This window comes from Pseudochaenichthys georgianus, chromosome 14, assembly GCF_902827115.2.
Source record: "Pseudochaenichthys georgianus chromosome 14, fPseGeo1.2, whole genome shotgun sequence".
NCBI classification, from domain to species: domain Eukaryota; kingdom Metazoa; phylum Chordata; class Actinopteri; order Perciformes; family Channichthyidae; genus Pseudochaenichthys; species Pseudochaenichthys georgianus.
This window is the reverse complement of record NC_047516.1, coordinates 18,645,416-18,665,942: the sequence shown is the minus strand read 5'-3', so window position 1 is coordinate 18,665,942 and position 20,527 is coordinate 18,645,416. Positions and strand designations below refer to the sequence as shown.

General features: G+C 41.4%; 1 pseudogene; it reads left to right on the top strand.

Annotated features, from left to right (window-relative positions):
• LOC117458751 (ephrin type-B receptor 4a-like) overlaps positions 1-20,527 on the top strand; it is a 61,662-nt pseudogene that overhangs the window by 21,006 nt on the left and 20,129 nt on the right.

Below are 20,527 nucleotides of genomic sequence, written 5' to 3'. Positions count from 1 at the left end.
TGCATCCTTGTCTGCTGAGTCTCCATACTTTTTATTCTCAGTGTCCACAGTGAAGGGCACTCCGTCCAGGCTCTCGTTGCAGATGACGCAGCGGAAGCAACCGGGGCGGTAAGACTTCCCCAGGGCCTGCATGTCCATGATTAGATGTCCACCTGCGTTGCACTTGTCTGCAGACTGCTGGAACCCAGAGTACAGAAAGTCCTCTTCACAGAAAACACTTCCTGCGTCATAGTAGAACGCCTTCCCTCTCAGCCTTCGACTACAGGCGCTGCAGGTGAAGCAGCTGTCATGGTAGAGGCTGCCCATAGCTTGGCAGGCCTGGCTGGCTCCATACACCGTCTTGTTGCACTTAACACACACTCCTGTTTCAGCGGAGAGTGGAGTCCCCTGTGCCATCCTGGCTTGCCGTGTCTTTGTCCCCTCTGATCCGCTGACGGCGGCTTCTGGGCTGCCTGCTAGAGAGATGTCTTCCTTCTCCTCCGGCTTGCTGATGGCGGATTCCGAGTCGATGCTGAATAGATGTCCTCCCGATCTTCCTTCTCCGGTCCGATGATGATGCCTCCCGGGACGACTGCTGGAAGGATGTCCTTGAGGTCCTTCTCCTCCAATCCGCTGATGACAGCATCCGAGTCGACCTCCCTGATGAGAGCCCGATCCGTCCTGATGTCGTCTAGGGTCCTCGCAGGTGTACCAGTTGTCCCCCTTTCCTTGTAGGCGGACGTCATGGGATGTCCTCTGGGTCACTCGGTCGGGGCCGGAGAGCCTGGGGTTGACAGTCAGCCTCCTGCGTCTCGGGTCCCTCTTTCGGCGTCAGCAACCTGTGTGGAGAAATCTGATACAAATCCCTCAAGCCTACGCTCCGGGCTCTGGGGCCCTCGGCTGTTTGACCCACCAGTGCGTGGCAACTTGGAGCCTGTTGGTGGGGTGTCTTACAACAACAGACGTGTGTGCACAGGTTTTCTAAATTAATTGTGCTGCTTCAGAATCTTAATACTTGGACTGTGCCCACTAAATAAGAACCCCAACATCTTTAGGTAAACTAAATAACATATTTCAATAGCTCTGAATTTCTGACAAGCATCTGTATTTTTTTAAATGAAATCCCTGAGATCCCATTACAAATCTAAAAATATGATTTGAACTGCTAATGTTTCTGGTAAAGAAACACACTAATCTTATGGATTCAAAAACAACCAAAATCACAATACTAACAAAGTGAATGGCTTCCTGGTGATACTGCTTCTACCCGTCAGTGCTTAGATATTATCCCACTAAAAAAATGGATACAGAATTCCCACAAACTGTCATCAAATGTCTTTCTATTACAAATGTAGATGAAATGTATATCCCCATAATGACCTAAACAATAAATTCTATGGCTTTTACTTCTTTACCAGACTAGTTACATGATGTTGTCTGTTGAAACATTACCCACAGGTCAGCTCCCAGCATTCCATTCTGGACTTACATCTCTCCCAGCAGCCCCTTGGCCACTGATTCTCTATCTGTGTTACCTGCTATAACTCAATCAATATTAGAGACATGTCAACATTCATCAAACAGCCTCTTATCCCCAAATATGGAGCAGGTCAATTCTAAAACTGTCAATCAATGGTCAGATTGAACAATCGAATTGTGCCAGCCGGTTCCTTTCAGTCCCTAAATGAAAAATGTACATTGTAAAGTTTACATTCCCCCTTTTTTACACATTCTCATGTGTAAACAAAAACCTGTATGGGAAGAAAACCTTCAGGTCATAATGGATTATAAGACAATACCAAACATTTTTCCCAGTAAACACTTGAGAGTGTTTCTCTCCATCATTCAGTCCTAAAAGAATCAGAATTCCAAATGTCATAGTTTGAGTTTCACATTCTTCAAACCGCCACCTCCTGTGGGAGTGAAACATCATGAAGCAGATTAGATACGGTTTCCCCTTTTGTGCAATGTTAGGAAACCTCTCATTTCACACATTATTATCACCCAAAAATAATGTGTTAGTCCAAAACATGCTTGATTAGTCATCGTTTTAAATCATGCAGTTGCACTGATCAGGTGCAGACATACACACACTCACACTGTCAGGTTGTAAAGTCAGGTTTGGTCAGGTTCACCCCAGAGTCAGTCATTGACAGTGCCTTCCCAAGTTACCCTGTCGGTCAGTTGGTCTCAGTCTTTTTGGCCATGTGTCTTGCTCTGCAGAGACTTTGATGTTCCAGCACAGGCCAGCATCCTCCGTCTATACAAATCTGTATATATGGAGCGCCATCATTTATTAATTCACAATTACAACTATAATGTTCAAGATATCTCCAACCCCTCCTTGCTGTTTCCCACATTCCCTGAAAAGTGTCTAGCCAAAAAAATGTCACTTCCTTATTGTACTATTACTATTACTGCAATTCATTTACACCCAATTAGTATTAAAATGACTAATAGATCTATTTCAGAAACATGTGTACATCACTATCTTGTGTCAAAACATTACTAGGATCTGTAAAGATCTGCTATGTATTCCATAACTCATTCTATCAATTTATCTTCAATTCTGGTGCACTTAAAGAACAATGTTACCCTCTTTAACAGTGCGTGGAACTCTGGGTGTCTGAACATGAAACCAGTACCTCAAATTGAAATACTATATTTTGTTTAGAACCAGCTTTCCCTTCAACATGACCTATATAAATAAATATTTATCTGATCTTATAGAGCTGTTACTAAAACTCTCCCTTTGAACTGATCAATACTGTAACAAATTAAAACACTACCAAATTCACACACGAATAAAAAGTCCAGTGCATACTTCCTTCATGCCCCCCCCCCCTTTTTTTTATCAGTGTGTATTAGACTGATTTTCCACTTCCCTTTAATAGTTCCCCTCTTTTCCGCTATTTTTATTTACCACTTGACTAATTTATGGTCCATACATCTTCTTATCTTCACTTATTTATCAAGTCAATTCAAGTTCTTTACAATACATTAGTAAATACCTTGTGGAGTCTTCACAATAACTAATCCCCTCTAGGATATGAAATCCATTCATCTTCAAGCAGATACTATGTCCTTATTTATGTTTTGTTCACGATAACAATGGTATAACAACCACATGTCATCCATTCTGGTCCACCCAAAAACCAATGTTAAACTCTTTAGCAGTGTGTGGAACCCTGGATGTCCGAACATGCAACCATTACTCCCTCCTTTATCAAGGATTTAAAAACAGAAGTCATTTCATATTTCCTATGGTAATAACTATGCTACAATGGTGAAATCAATTATTTAGATTGGAATACGATATCTGGCTTGGCACCAGCTCTCCCTTTAACATTATCCATACAGATAAAGATTTGTCTTATAGAGTGGTTCCTAAAACTATCCCACTACTTTATTCACACGTGAATAAAAATGTCAAAGAATATTTTGTTAATATGATGAAAAGATTGAAGAATATGGTTGTACTCTGTCATGTGGCCCCCTTTAACCCTCAGTGTGTTCTCATTTTACTCTAATAGTTTACTGCTATTTTTAATTTAATAAATCTTTCTGTCTTTACGTATTTATGCTTTAAATGTGCGTTTTGTGAATAAGTGTGTTTATGTGTAAACTCACTCATTCCCGTTTTCCTTTTCTCCTCCTCTGGTTTTCTCAAGCCGTGACCCCGGCCTCCTCACTTCTAATCGACCATGCCAACTCCTCTGATTCTGTGTTCTCTTCAGTCCATCAGCTGTAACTTCATCCGCTGTCAGCCATTGGCCCAGTTACATCTGCATGCCTCATCATGCTAATGTTCTTGCACTGCTTCACATTTCATCTCCTCCTTTACAGTCTCCCTGCTGTTTTTATGGAGGGCGGATTCTGCTCTCATGTCCCACACTTTGCGCTTGTGCTCAGCTTGGAACTTCATGGTCCCGTCTGAGGGACTGATGAGCGTTGATTTCTGCCCGTCAGCATGCTGCTTGGTTCTGGATGCCACAGGTGGAGATAGTTCTGGCTGCAGTCTTGTTGTTGTTGTTTCAGCTCTGGTTCTCTGTCTGTTCGATGGAGAAGGAGGAGTCGCCTGTTGGGTTAGGTCTTTTGTCTGCTTGGAGGGTCGGGATCGTAGCCTTTTCTAACTCAGAGGGGGAGTCCAGGTCTCGGGACGCATTACCTATAAAAAATCTAGCACACTGAGGTTAAATAAATCCAACCCTTTCCACTCTGACTCTTTGTAATCATACTATCTCTCTTAATTGTTAAATGCCATCGAAACAACCTAATTGATGTCTACAAATGATATTACAAAAACTCACTCTAAAAATTGTTTCATCCATTGCTACATATTTACCCAACATAACTCTTTCAGGAAACCATTTTCTCCTATACATTGAAAAACATACATGTTTCCAGCATCACATATTCCACACACTACGAAAGAACATCCACATATTTTCTCCAATATTTTAAGCTAGTTTCTATAACAAGATTATCATGTGTGACATAATAATCAGATGTCTTGTTTGCTAACCAAGAATATTAAACTTTAAAATCTCTTTTGACCAGTTGAAGTCCTGCTTACTTCATCCTTAAACTCTTCTTTAATTTGAAACCAAAAAAGGTCTTCCTTCTCCACCATGATCCTATCTCTATATCAAAGTCCAGACAAACTGATGATTTATCTTCAGAAACCATGAGGAATGAAAACACTATTCTCCCTTACTTCAGTTCTAAATCAAATGAGCCAGACAGGAAACCCCCTTTAACCACTTGCTTATCCTATTATTTTTGATCAAAGTTGTGTTACAAGCAGGTTAGATCTGTAATGAATTAAAATCAATATTTAAAGACGCAATATAAGTTAAATATATTGTTAAGCTAATTACTGTTTTATTGTGAAGGCCTCTCTGGCGAACAGCGGCCTTTGGCTTTTACTTTGAAAGGCCGTTCCGGAACAGCGAGTCCGATTCCTAGAAACACGGCAAGTTGACAATCGTTCTAATGCATTAACTATAGTCGTGAAAGAGACAAGGAGGGGGAAGGCGTGTGGAAGCAAGCAATGAACTGAAAATGCCACCAATCCTGTTTTAACGTGATGGCGAACATTGAAAACCGAAGCGGGCATAAGCACCTCTGTCATAACTGACAAGCGTTGAAAAACCTTTCTGCTTATCCCTTATGCTACTACTTTTTGTTTTATTCATAACCTAAAAATACAATTGTGATGAATAGCTTGCTTTTGTACCATTACATTTACCAACATAAAACAAGGTCTGTACTAATCAACAATGACAACCTACAGACAGCTCATTTATTTAAATATACACAATATATTGACTTCGCTTTTATTTATCTGACTTAATTAACGTGCAGGCAAGCAGGACCTGCAGGAACAGAGCACGGTGATGGATGGAGCTGGGAAGAGAGAAGAATAAAGAAAACGGATCAACTTTATTATCGGATATTAAAAATTCAATTTCAAAACAAGTTGCCGCTCCTACAGTGTTCTAGTATGTAAAGATGATTTCACTTGACCTATGCACAATATCACACTCAATACATGTGTGTCTCTGGGGGGTGCATTGTGCCTTTGATGTATATAAATAATATACCATAACCAAATACTATTACGTACAGTGGAAATCAGGTTGCCAGAGCAGGTCAGTCCAGTGTGCATGTTCCTCAGGGTCTCAGCAGTTACAGGTGAGGGAAAGAAAATAAAAGAGAAAAAGGTCAGTAACAACACTTTAAAGTAACAACACTTTGAATAATTATCTCTTTTAATAATGTTCTATCAGTAATCACTCAACTACTGTCTTTCCAACAAACAGATTGACTCACTATCATCACAATGAAACACGTCCAGAAGAATGGACCACAGATGGAAATGAGCTATTAGCTATAATCTGGCATATTGCATCTCTTCTCTTTGCTGAGATTAATGTTTGTGTATGCATGGTCCTTCTATAAATAAATACATGTCATGCAAAGCTGCCTGCCTGCCTTCCTTCCTTCGACTCTCCCTGAACTGCCTGATCTTTTAATGTTCAATGTTAACCATTTGAGCAGATAGCATTAAGTAGAAAAGATCGCAGATGCTAATCTGCCGTTAGCCTACCTCCCGCCCCCTTAGCACCTGGCGATAGGCTCCTCTTCAAATGTTTCACAAAATACTTACCATCATGACTACTCTTACTGTTTAACATTTGGGTTCACTTCATGTTAAGGCTAATACAAATGACAAGGCTAAGTAATGTGATGCTAACTAACGTGCTCGCTACTAGCTATGTAGCTAGCTTGACTGTGTTCCATGCACAACATGTGTATTACCTGAGATCTCTGATCCAGCGACTCCTGGTCCTTTCATCAGACGGGAAGCGATAGAACGAGCTATGATCTATAAGTATGATCACTTATGTGATTACAACCTGGTACAAAGCACACAGGCATCTTGTAAAAGTGAATTTATTTTTAGCAATCTCTTATTTATTGGAGGGAATAAATCAGTTATGAGATCTTCTTCTTCGCTTTAATTACGAGTCACAACCACTTGGAGCATTATCGCCTGTGACATCACTTACGCGAGCCAGAATGGGATTTGTAGTCTTTGTAGTCGCGTATTTTTCATAGTCTTATATTTCAACAGTTTTACGACAAAATGTGACTTTTTTGACATGGAACTTATTGTTTAAGATTGACAAACATCATATGTGTAGTTTGTGGCACAATTCAAACGGGATCAAAAGATACGTGTTCTCTCTCCATTGAATTCAATGTTAATTTTTCGCTTCTGGGGTCCCATGGGCCGGAAGTAGATGGGCGTGACTTCGCCTCTCTATAAAGTATAGGGCAGCATGTCTAAATCCTACCCGGATACAGCCATGTTATTTTCTAATTGGCTGTTCGACAGCTTACATTCTTTTGATTGGTTGATGTGTGGCTACAGTGATTCTCTACTAGTAGGCTTGTTTGAGACACATTGCGGCTCGCCTCGAAAGTAGACGAGAGTAGCCGATCGCAGCCGGGGGAGGTCTCAAAAAGCTCGCCTGAGGTCGGACAGCTCGGAGACGGCTTCTTCATCTTCTTCTCTCGGTTTTTTGGCGGATTGCAAACAACTTTAAGGTGCATACCGCCACCTCCGGAGTCGGCTTGACTCGGTTTGCATTTATAAAGAATGCATCTAAATACATGTGTATGTGTTTAATCGTTAATGTCAGATATGTACTAAGTAAATACATTTGTTCCTGCTCAAGATTAGATTCAACTTTATTGTTATTGCACATATTACAGGTACTGAGAGAACGAAATGCAGTTTAGCTTCTCAGGTGCAACAAGCAGTGAAGTGGAAAGTAATGTACACAATTTACAGAATAACATATAGAATGAATTGAATGATGAATAAACAGTGGGGTATGAATACACTAGATATCAGCCTGTGAGCAGTATGAACAGTGTGTATGAATATGCTAAGATATATAAAGTATGAAAACGGTAAGCAGTATAGTATAAAATATATAGATATTAAGTTCATGATGATAAACATTGTGGAACAATGATGAAAAATGGGAATGGATGTGGCGACGTAAAACTGACACAAAACAACAACAAACTTTTGCCAGCCAATTGGAGAGTTTCATCAGCAGCACGTGGTAAAAACCACCAATGAGCGCTCAGCTCGAGATACCAGCGAGCCGTTTCCCATCAAGCATTTCGCTTCCGCAGCTCGTGGAGAGCAACTGTGCCAACTCGCCTCGCTCTCAAGGCTGCGGGCGTCTTTGTCCCGCGATATTTCAAAGTCTCATGTGGGCGGGCCTCCAGAGCAAGTCGGACAAAATGACTAACCATCATGCAACGCACCAGCAAGACGTTGATCGCAAATGCGCAGGTCTGCGCAGGTCTTGCTTGTCTCAAACAAGCCTGTTGATCGCAACTGCGCAGGTCTGCGCAGGTCTTGCTTGTCTCAAACAAGCCTAGTTTGTTTACAAAATTGCGGCGCAACTTGGTGGGCGGTACCCTGGAAAGAAATCTCTGCGTGAGAAATACAAGGTGTGGCGTGTGAGCGTGTGAATGGAGTGGAATGCGTGTGTCTCACGCCAAATGCGTGAGACTTGAGAGCCCTGTAATTATTCTTCCGTTAGAGCAGCTAGCACCAGATGCTAATAACAACAGCGCCGGTTCCAGTGCACCCTCCCTTTCTCCCTCGCTCACTCGCACTTTGGCTGTGAGCTGCGGGTGCCAGATAAGCCAACAACCCCCATTTTCATCACTTGCAGCGCTCGTACAGGGCAAATGAAACGTGTAACCGGGGTGAAAAAGGGTGTTACATTTACTTAATTATGAATGTTGTTACATCAAGGCCAAAAATTAGGATGAGCACCAACAGTCAAAACATTTGTTTTCCCTCCCAGAGCTGTCAGCGCAGCGCCTCCACAGATCTGGCGCCCTAGGCAAACATCTATAACGCCAGTGCAACGGGCCGACCCTGGTCTCAGGTTACACTGTAGAAAGTGTAGGTACAACGCTACATTTCCTCAGGCATCGAAAAGTGGAACCGAAATTCACATTTCTAAATGATGCCGTTGGAATCGAAATGTTGGAACCGGTTCCAAACCGGAACCGGATCTCGGTACCCAACCCTAGTTATGTGTGCTCAATAATACCTGGAGGACGATCACTCCTATCATATAATTAATGTGATAATCTTCAGGGAGGAGTGTTTGAATACTCCAACAAACCAAACAAACGCCACTGACTTTTCTAGCAGCTGTAATCCATCAAACTAATGGCAATACAGACAACCTCATTAATGATACCTAAAGTTAGCCCTGTGTGAATATTGGCCTCACTTGGAAACATCTGACTATGTTAATATGAAGAGAAAGTGACCTAAATGAAAGATTTTTATAAGAAATAGTTATTTATTTGTCTTCTCCCCAAGATGGAGAATCCTGTTTGTGTGATGAATATCAAGCTACCACAAACAGGCAGTTAGCTTAGCATGTAATAAAGACACTAACAAACCTAAGCCAACGGTCTTTCGGTGCTATAATTAGCTAACGGTACAGAAAAGGGAGAAGTATTGATATTCTCATCACTCTTGGCATGAGGCAAATGAGCACAATTCCCAACTTGTTGAACTACTCCTTTAATAAAATGGCGTATAACATGTGGGTATTAAATTGCCCGAAGCATCAGAACATCCAATAAGCATGTCAAATGTCAGGGTATTGACTTTGGAAATGTTCAAGCAGAACATGAGGTTCTGAGCTTTACCTCACGTTGTGACATATGAAGCGGCTTCAAGTCCCAAACCTCCAAACAAACGCACGCAGATGCTTTGCTAATCAATTCAGTAATACATTAAAATACTTTACATCCAAATATACCAGGCTAATTTACTGATAAGAAAACGATGTCAGTGTTGTTTAGGTTGAAATAAATAAGCCGAACATGTGGTTCATATAAATGGTTTCTTTGTATAGAAGTGTACAGAAATGCACACCATGTTTTTATCATGGCTTCATGTTAGCTGAGATTGAGTAGATAGCTGTAATATTGGCAAACACGCTCGTTTTTATACATTTGTAAATCCTTTTAACATATTTTCCCTTTTCACATCCCCCTTTTTCATTATCCCAGTTCTTCCCCTCTGTCTCCATTTCTCTCGGTGTATGAGGGTAATTGGCACTCTGTTTCTTTAATTAAAATGAGGTCTAATTGTAGCCGAAGCAGGGCAAACGTTCATAGGCCTGTAATTTCCCCATCTCACTCCAAAGCCACAGTGAAAGTGTAACAAGGGGCATATAGGGATGGAAATTAACACAGAAGTGTAAAATGGGTTTCAGTGAAAATGGGTCCTGGTCTCAAATTGGATGTCGGTTTTCTAGACCCTGAAGACAGCTCTAAAGAAAATAAAGGTGTCATATTTGTCATATAGCCACTCTTTGTGAAAAACACAGGGTCAGGTTTTACATTTCAAAGAAAAACCCTCCACTGTTGTCTGCCTTTCATACAGAAAACGCAATACCTTCCCATGGCGGTGTGTTTCTGACACGGTTAAAATATTTAAATAAAAACTAAACCAGGCTCATTTAAATCTTCGTTAGACATGCATTTTTTGTGCTTCTCCCGTGGTAAAACAAGTCAGTGTCTATAACAAAATGATGTTTCAAATGTTCCATAATTGTAAATCCACGGATCAGTCCTAGTCTTCCTGCCAGCGCCACTATCAGTTCAGACGTGTCCACTGTCTCCTAATGTGGATGACTGTACTGTAATTACTGTACAATTGTTTGTTTTGGGTGTTAAATAAGGTTCATGACGAATTCTCATTGTTCCTTTGGGCAATTTTCCTGCCGCCGCTGCTGTAAGAATGTAGGGGAAAAGCCAGCTTCCTCCAGCAGGGCTTAAAGTCGGCACCTTCAGCAGGGGAAGGCAAGGCCGTGCACGCACATAATGCACACACTCGCCATCTCATCGAAACACTCACACATCCTGCCTCATAAACCCTAATGATAGAGCTGTGATTATCCAGCCTGGGGTGGTGGCGTTCCTCTTCCACTGCTTCAAAACGAAAGAAAAAAAAAATCAGCATATGAAACAGAGGCAGGTGTGCATGTGATAGGTGGAGACATGGCGGCCTGCGTATTATGAAGGTGTTTCTTTTAATTATGCTGGAGTGAACTCGAGGTAGACTAAATTGCGGGGAAAGCACCGGCCTGAACTTTGTCATCCAATTATCCTCCTCAGCCACCTCTCTCCTTTCTTCCACTTTATCGCCTCCGATTGTTGTTGGAAAGCTGCTGGGCTCCTGTGGATTTTTGAAGTAGTAGAGGGAGAAATGGTATCTGTGTGTGTGTGTGTTTCTTTACGAGGAGTTTGCACACAGAGAGCGTGAAATGAGTAGATTGTAAAATAGAAACGGGTAATTGAGTGAAGAGACATGTATCTCTCGGTGTAATTTCATGACAACCCTGCTGCATATGCAACCCCTAATAATAAGAGGTGTCAAGGCACACTGGAGGAGACCAGTAGAAAGATTTAAATAATGGGGCCGTTCGGCAGTGAGAGTGGGGTCCAGGAAGGGAGGAATTGTGTGTGTGTGTGTGTGTGTGTGTGTGTGTGTGTGTGTGTGTGTGTGTGTGTGTGTGTGTGTGTGTGTGTGTGTGTGTGTGTGTGTGTGTGTGTGTGTGTGTGTGTGTGTGTGTGTGTGTGTGTGTGTGTGTGTGTGTGTGTGTGTGTGTGTGTGTGTGTGTGTGTGTGTGTGTGTGTGTGTGTGTGTGTGTGTGTGTGTGTGTGTGTGTGTGTGTGTGTGTGTGTGTGTGTGTGTGTGTGTGTGTGTGTGTGTGTGTGTGTGTGTGTGTGTGGTTCACTGTGGAAATATATTACATTTAACAGGGGCTTTGTGAGCAGCAGTGGGCGTGATCGAGTGATCATTGAAATCATTATGAGAAAACGAGGATATAAAGAGGCAGATATTTATAGATGACACCGGACAATCGTTCTTTTTCTGACAATTAGTCTGTATTCGTATTTGTAATCTAAAGAAGGAGGAGAAGTAGCAGTATCTTTTTAATCGCAAAATTAGGACTTCCCTGTAGATGTAGGATGTTTTATAAAAAATGTAAGGAACATTTATAATCGACTTTATCAATCATGGTTGAACAACAAACAGATTTAATGTGAGGCTGTATGCTTATCATATCCAAATGTGTATCTATGTTTGCTTAAACATTGGCCGAAGTTGTTTAGTTTGACTTTGAAATCCAGAGTCGGACTCTGAGTTTTTGTGAATTTCAATGGGACGTGGGTTGCTAAGTGCTGAATGTGATTGCCTCTCACTTTACTCAGGTTCACAGAGATTAGTAACTGTAGGCGTTGCTGTTATTTTTGTAAAATACTACTAAGGTTGGTGTTCAAATATATTCATAGAGCACAGACAGCCTTTAGAACTTCATAATGTTCTCAACGAAATATATTCCAGACATCCTGTTCTCCTGTATTATTAGTCACAGTTGTTGAACAGACAATTAAAGTAACAATTATATAACGTTCATGATTCTGGTGCTAAATGTCTAGAAATTGACATTTGAACTATGAGAGATGTGGTTACTTGTTTGTAGATAATGGTTTGTTTGCTGCAACTAACGGTTATTTAATATTGAATAATGAATTAAATTATTCCAAGTAGGGAATGAGTCCTTACCCCAAGTGAAGGAGTTCAAGTATCTCGGGGTCTTGTTCTCGAGTGAGGGAACAATGGAGCGTGAGATGGGCCGGAGAATCGGAGCAGCGGGAGCGGTACTGCAGTCGCTTTACCGCACCGTTGTGACGAAAAGGGAGCTGAGCCAGAAGGCAAAGCTCTCTGTCTACCGGGCCGTTTTCGTTCCTACCCTCACCTATGGTCATGAAGGATGGGTCATGACCGAAAGAACGAGATCGCGGATACAAGCGGCCGAGATGGGTTTCCTCCGCCGTGTGGCTGGTGTCTCCCTTAGAGATAAGGTGAGAAGTTCGGTCATCAGGGAGGGACTCGGAGTTGAGCCGCTCCTCCTTCGCGTCGAAAGGAGCCAGTTGAGGTGGTTCGGGCACCTAGTTAGGATGCCACCTGGGCGCCTCCCTAGGGAGGTGTTCCAGGCACGTCCAGCTGGGAAGAGACCAAGGGGTAGACCTAGGACCAGGTGGAGGGATTACATCTCTTCGCTGGCCTGGGAGCGCCTTGGGACCCCCCAGTCAGAGCTGGTTGATGTCGCCAGGGAAAAGAAAGTTTGGGGCTCTCTGCTGGAACTGCTACCCCCGCGACCCGACCACGGATAAGCGGGAGAAGATGGATGGATGGATGGATGGAATTTCATTGATACATGTCCATCACTATATCCCAGAACACACTATGTCTTCAGGGTTGTTACATAGCCTAAATATGTTCACAATGGTATGAAGACATCAGGAGCATTTGTTGAATTTGAATGAAACAATTCATTAAGTTTAATTTCACTACTTCTCAAACTTTTCATTAAAATGAAGTGCCAGACAATGGGGAAACAAACATTTTCAGTCGAGGTTGTTTCATTCTGTTTAAAGCTCAGTTCAAAGAAGAAGAAGAATGAACAACTTGGTCTCTGAAAAGGAAGACCTGTAGCCATTATTAGAAGATAAGATAAGCAAGATAAGTCTGATTTGAGATCAACAGGCGTATCTGATCCCACATATTGATAACTACAGACTGAACCACTGAATCTGTGTTTAAAAGGACTCTGAGACTTTATTTTGTCGGGTATGAATTTAGAGCAGATGTTTGGGACAACAAAGCTACATGTGAAGCGAGTAGGGAGTGGAAACAATAATGAACAGCTGAGAAAAGCAACACTTTGGCCTCATCCAGGCTTCATGCCAAAATAAATATGTGAATAAACAAACGTTTAAATGAATGACTGTTTTAATGCAGTTCAGGCGCCATCGCATTACTACTGAAATAATTATTGGAAAACTTGTAGAAACCAAAATTGTGGCTGGGTCATAGATTGTGTTTGAGAGTGTGTATTAGTGAGGTTATGGGCGGCCAGACTTTACTGCGGAGCCTTTATATGAGGAGCCTAATTCAACAAAACATCTTAATAACCCCAATGATGAATTCACCCTGAAACCCCCCGTTTCCACAGACTTCCATTTTCATGCAAGTGCTCGCCTTGATCATGGCACACAGGAGAGCCGCATTAAATCCTGTTTATTGGTAAAACCAAACGACCTCACCCTTGAGATGAGCCTCTGTGGAGAAAACACATGGCTCTAAAAACCCGGTCTGTGGCAGAAACCTCACCCCATCAGCATGAACACTAGTCACAATTCAGCAGAGACAATCTGCCAACACAGCTGGGGGGAGAGAGATGTCCTCGCATGAAAATAAATGTCTTCACCTTAACCAAACCCTGCGCCAAGTTGCATGCAGTTCAAGTCAGGGGTTCTATTGCGATACTGAATCATAGCTCCGATTGTGTGTGTGCTGGCAGCGTGCCCCTCAAAAGATTACAAGAAAACCAATTCTATTGTAATCATAGATCGTGACTGGAAGGGCTTAAATCTTTTTATTTCTGTGAGTGTGTACCGAGTCTGGTCTGCTGCCTTGTTCACACTTCTTGTCTTTACTTCCTCTGGACAAAGACGGACACTTTTGAGCAGGTTTAGGGTGACCACAGGCATGGTGTGTCTCCGAGAAACACAAGGGACGTGGCGTGGGTGGAATGAAAACAAACATGAGAGGAAAGACAATTTTAGGGTAGTGGGAATGTTTTTGAAGATGTAATTGACTGGTGAAACTCCTTCTTCTAGCGTAATCCCAATTTAAGCCATAGCTGATACTTAGCGGAGAGCTCGGGACTTGAAATATGTTCACTCTTTGATTTTAAATTCACTTGTGTGTGTTTCCCTGAATGTAAATTAGTCTTATACGTGTCCTTTTTACTTTTCCTGCTGTGTGATATAATGTGTTTTATTTATTTTCCACAGAGGTCCTGATGAACACTAAGACGGAGACTTCTGATTTCAGATGGACCGTCTTCTCACATGCCAAACCCGAGGTATGTAACCCGAGCTCCACTATGTTATCTGTATTACTAACACAGACCGTGTGGTGACTGTGGATGTTGGGCTTCCAGCGGGTCCTTTGTTACTTTGCTTATAAAAGAGCTCCTTATATGGCAGGTAACTGACAGAATAAAGGAAACGCCACAGAGAATGTGGTTCTCTGGATTCAGAGTACATTGAAAGCAGATGCCTTCAAGATATCCCATTAACCTTGGAGTTGAAGTTAATGGCTGCCCACAATTTTGAATACTGCAGCCAGAAAAAGACATATTTGTAATTTGATCAGTTGAGGAGTAGTTGCTAGGGTATTTTTGCCAACAGCGTCAGTGACCAAAACTGCTCAACTTGCTGATTTCTCAGAAGGAAAATGGTTCCAGTGATGCTGGCAGGGACATTTCTGAAACCAGACCGAAATACTCAACAAATGTGTATGCGCCCTTTGATTAAGATGCAAGACTAAACAGGCGAACAGTCTCTATATAGCTTGCACAGAGACATTGTTTTTTAAAACTGCTTGTCAAAAGCTTTGCATTGTCAACGTATGGCAACACTAACTTAACTCTATACAACAAAAAACTGAGATTTTATCTGTAATGACATGCAGCAGCAGCGAGGAGCTGCCATGAGCTGTCTGCATCAAAATGACAGATGTAAAACAGTAAATATATAGCTATTTATTTTTAGCATTAAAGGATTATGATTCCCTTATAGTTGATGTTTGTGGGAAATTCTCCTCCTGTCAGGTATTAACGCTGGCTCCTCTATTCCAAAAACGCTGTTGTAAACTGTGAGTCGTTGCATTTACTTTAAAAAGAACAAGAAATAAAGCGTACATGTTATACACGGGATTAACCCTGCAATGTGTACTAAGTTAAATGTGTCTGCATAAAACACCATTTGTATGTGAATATTCATTTCAACCTCGCATTATGAATACTTCTGTGTATTTGGATTCGCTCTCATAACACATCTTTAGCAGATTATTTCAATATTTTTACTGACTATTTGCTGCCAGAGTCCATAGTATTTATTTAGTTTTGATGAAAAGAGAAATGTTCCCCTGCCTGAGATTCAAACCAGGCTCTCATTGCTTTGCTGCACTGTAATTCATTCAGACTGGTATCCAGCCTCACTCAACACATCATCTGTAAATGGGTTTTTAAAGATATTATATACATATTTACATAACTGAATTTCTGAGCCGCAAATCTGCTAAATTCTGCCCTGAGTATGTTAATGTCTTGCTTGTTTCCCGCTCTTGGAAGCACAGTGATGGTGAACATGTTTGCTGTTGACTCTGAAGTCAAAGATTAAAGCCTTTTCGGCTCCCCAACAAATATCATTTTCTTTGGAGGGTTTTTCGCTTCATACATATTTGTGATGTCCCCTCTGTTGTATTTTAGTCTAAAATAGTGTTTGAAGGGTGGAATCTGTGTCTGTCTCGGCTGCTGTGTTCGGCAGTGTGCTCAGTTTGACAATTGAGACTTGTATTCCCACTAGCCGGGCTGCAGCTCGGCAGGAGGAATGATTTAACAAACCACATTCAAATGTGGGCTGAATCTTAAATCCACAGCAGGCCGGATGTGTCCCCAGGGCCTCTGACAGGTGCAGTGCAGCAGAGGGCCAACAACAAATCTCAACATTATTATGATGAATAGGACTTTTAAAGGGATCCCTTTTTTAAAGACCTTAGTGGAAGCCTTTACAGGGGAATTTAAAAAGTTTTCTGGGTCAGGTGTCATTTTCACAACCTTTGACAACGCTTTGTTCTCTGCCCTCAGTGGGAGGAAGTAAGTGGTTTGGATGAGGAGAACAACAGCGTGAGGAACTATCAGATCTGTCAGACTGACAGCGCCTCCAGCCATTGGCTGCGCAGCGGCTTCATCCAGCGGAGAGGAGCTTCTCAGGTCTACGTGGAGCTGCGCTTCACCGTGATGGAGTGTTCCTCCAGGAGCATCCACCACCGCAGCTGTAAGGAGACCTTCAACTTGTACTACTACCAGGCCGACTCCGACGAGGCGACGTCCTCCTACCCGCCCTGGATGGAGAACCCATACACCAAGGTACGCCCCCCCCCCACTCTTTATGGGACACTTCAATCCCATAACAAAGAGTGCATAAATACTCTTTTTAACAATATTTTTATTGAAGTTTTCAAATATGGACATTACACATACATAAAATAAAATGACGAACATTACACATACATGGTCAGTCTAGGTGGCAGATACAGTATAACATCAAATGAATAGGCATGTAAATAAACACAGGTCAGTATACAGATGATACAGAACAAAAATCTGAAAGAATATGACGTGGGCTACTACACTGTAGAATCGTATTCCCGTTGCCCTCTTTCCCGCCCCGGTCTTTGGTGTTATTAATCATAACAAACATTATTTGTAAGAAAGTCCATGAAGCTCCCCCAGATATTTTCGAAAATTGCCAGCTTTCCTTTAGTAATGTATGTTAGTTTTTCTAAAGCGACACATGCTGACAGATCCTTAAACTATTTATTCATACTAGGTTTGTTCACATTTTTCCATTCTATAGCTATTGCCCTCTTAGCTTGTAAAAGGCACAAGTCTATAAGTGCACGCTCACTCTTCTTAGAAACAAAGTCTTTTGGATAAATACCCAGGATGCACAACTTTGGCTGACAAGGGATTTTCAGTTTTGTTATCTGGTTAATTATGTTAAGAACCTCCTTCCAAAAACTATTGACCACATTACATTCCCACAAACAGTGAAAGAGTGATCCTTTAGCATCGTTACATTTAAAGCAGGTGTCTGGGGTATTGGGATTAAAGTGATGTAGTTTTGATGGCGTTATATATGTTCTTAAAATCCAATTGTATTGTATCAACTTAAGCCGTGTGTTGATTGTTTGTGTTTGAGCCTTCAGGCACACTTCAGACCATTCTTTTTCAGAGACTTCCTCTTGTAAATCAAGCCTCCAGCTTTTAAGTTTATCTTCTGAAGATTCAGGTGACTTGTCTACAAAGATTTTATAGAGCAGCGATAGCTGGCCTCTACCAACCACGTGTTTAACTGTAATGTCTTCCAGCATTGAGAGAGGTGGCTGAGTAAGTGAGCGGTTTTGAGATGCAGAGATAAAATGTCTTATTTGTAAAAACTTAAAGAAGTGCTTCGAAGGAATATCATACTTTTCTTGTATTTCAGTAAATGACATTAATTTTCCATCATTGTACAAATCGGTAATCCTGCTTAATCCCTTGTTCGCCCAAATCTTAAAACCAGCATCTTCTCTACCAGGTATAAATTGACTATTGCCCCATATGGGGGTGAAACCTGACAGTGGGGGGGTGTCCCCTATATATCTTTGGACCTCATGCCAGATGTGTATGGTATTTCTTAGAAAGGGGTTTTTTGTGTTTTTCCCTAGCTTCTTTGGCTCAGAAGAATAAAGATAGCTACTAAGCGATAACCCCTGAGCTGAGCATGCTTCAATCTTGACCCACGCTGGAGCTTCCTCTGGGGAGAAGTAGCACATGGCTGCTCTCAATTGTGCTGCCCAATAGTACCAGCGTAGGTTGGGCAGTTTTAGACCCCCTCTGTCATAAGGCAAGTAAAGTAGGGTAAAACGGAGTCTAGAGCGTCTATTATTCCAGATAAAGTTGGTAAATATTTTCTAAAATTTTTGAAAAAATGACTCAGGTGGGGGTAAGGGGATTGATTGAAACAAATGGAGCAATTTCGGTAATGTATTCATTTTTAAGATGTTAACACGACCGATTAAAGAGATTGGCATTAAGGTCCATCTGTTAAGCGATTCTACCACAGAGTCTACAACAGGGTTATAGTTGGCTGGAACCAGATCATTCATTTCAGGTGTGATTTTTATTCCTAAATAGGTGAATCCTTCTCTATGAGCTAAAAAGGGAGTTTGTATTCTAGGTTGCTGCCTCTCTTGTTCATTTAGATAAAGTATTGAAGATTTATGCATATTTATTTTGTAGCCTGAGAATTCCCCAAAGGTCGTAATTAGTTCTAACAGAGATGGTATAGAATACTCAAGATTTGATAAAAAAAGAACAACATCGTCCGCATAAAGTGATATCCGATGGTCTAAGTCACCCACTGAGATCCCAGATATAGATGGAGAGTCTCTAATAGCCATGGCAAATGGCTCCATTGCTAACACAAACAGCAATGGGGAGAGGGGGCAGCCCTGACGTGTAGATCTGTACAATGAGAAGGATGTAGAAGTAATATTATTTGTCACCACTTCAGCTGTTGGGTTCTTATATATCGTCCTGATCCATTTGAGAAAGCCTTCGCCTATTCCAAACCTCTCCAACACTTCAAATAAATACTTCCACTCTATTCGGTCGAAGGCCTTCTCTGCGTCTAAGGACAGCAGTGCCATGTTAGGTGACCCTCTTTTTTCATAAAGAATATTTAGTACCCTTCTAACATTATGAAAAGCTTGCCTTCCCTGAATAAAACCATTTTGATCATCTTTAATCATGGAAGGCAGTAGTTTGTTTAGGCGTCTCGACAACGTCTTGCATAAAATGTTGCTATCTGTATTAAGCAGTGAGATTGGTCTGTACGATGCACAGTCAGTGGGGTCCTTTCCTGGTTTTAGCATCAGAGTGATTAGTGCCCCTCTAAGAGATGGTGGTAGGTCCTCCTTTTCGTATGACTCCAATAGCATATCCAAAAGAGGCTGTAGTAGCTTATCTTTAAATCGTTTATAGATTTCTATAGGAAGACCATCTGGACCAGCCGCCTTTCCCCCCGTCATGCTGGTTATGGCTTCTGAAAGCTCGTCAGTTCCTATGATATGGTCTAGTTTTCCTTTTGAATCAGTTGAAATAGTGGGGAAAACTAATGAACTTAGAAAATGTTCCTGTTGGCCTGAATCTTCATGTTCGGATGTATAAAGTTTTTCATAAAACATTTTAAAAGCCCTATTTATTTCTGCAGGGTCATTTGTTAATTTACCATTTGTTTTAATGCTGTTGATAGCCCTTTCAGATTGCAATTTTTTAATACGCCAAGCCAATATTTTGCCCGCCTTTTCTCCCTGATCGTAGTAGCTTTGTTTTAATCTTAGTAAGCTAGCAGCTGTCTGGTTACTTGATAATTCACTATATTGAGTCCTTAGGACCAAAAGTTTAGCTTGCAGTTCTGGGGAATCTTGGGTAACAATCCTATCCTCCAAATCTTTAATACAACCCTCCAGTGAATTTAATTTGGATTTAAAGGCTTTGTTCTGCGAGCTAGAATAGCTAATAATCATGCCCCTAATGTATGCCTTAAACGCTTCCCAGCGTACAGTTGGAGAGGTTTCGTTAGTATTCATGCTAAAATAGAGGTCAATATGTATTCCTACAAATTCAACAAATGTTCTATCCTGTAGCCATCTGGATTGAAAACGCCACCTAGGTGGATTCATAACAAGATCAGAGTTATTAAACAATAATGAAATTGGTGAATGGTCAGAGAGGACCCTACTGTCATACCAACATTTTGTAATCCTTGACATAAGACCCATAGAAACCAGGAAATAGTCTATACGTGAGTGTGTTTGGTGAGTGGCGGAAAAACAAGAATATTCTCTGGAAGCTGGTTTAAATGACCTCCAGACTTCACACAAATTAAAATCCTGGATCAGTTGTTTAAGGGTTTTCCTTGTTTGGGTGTGAGACAGGTCTGTCCCCCTTGATCTGTCTATGCTGGGCTCTAGTGCACAATTGAAGTCTCCCCCTATGATATAATGGCCTGGGAGGGAGGATAAAGTTAGAAAAATGTTTTTGAAGAATAAGGGAACATCCTCATTAGTATATATTGTCAATAGTACAATAGTACAATATCCTCATTGTATATGAGGATGTAATGTTTTTGAAGAATAAGGGAACATCCTCATTAGTATATATTGTCAATAGTACAATAGTACAATATCCTCATTGTATATATTGACAATATTCAAGGTTTCTGTAAGAAG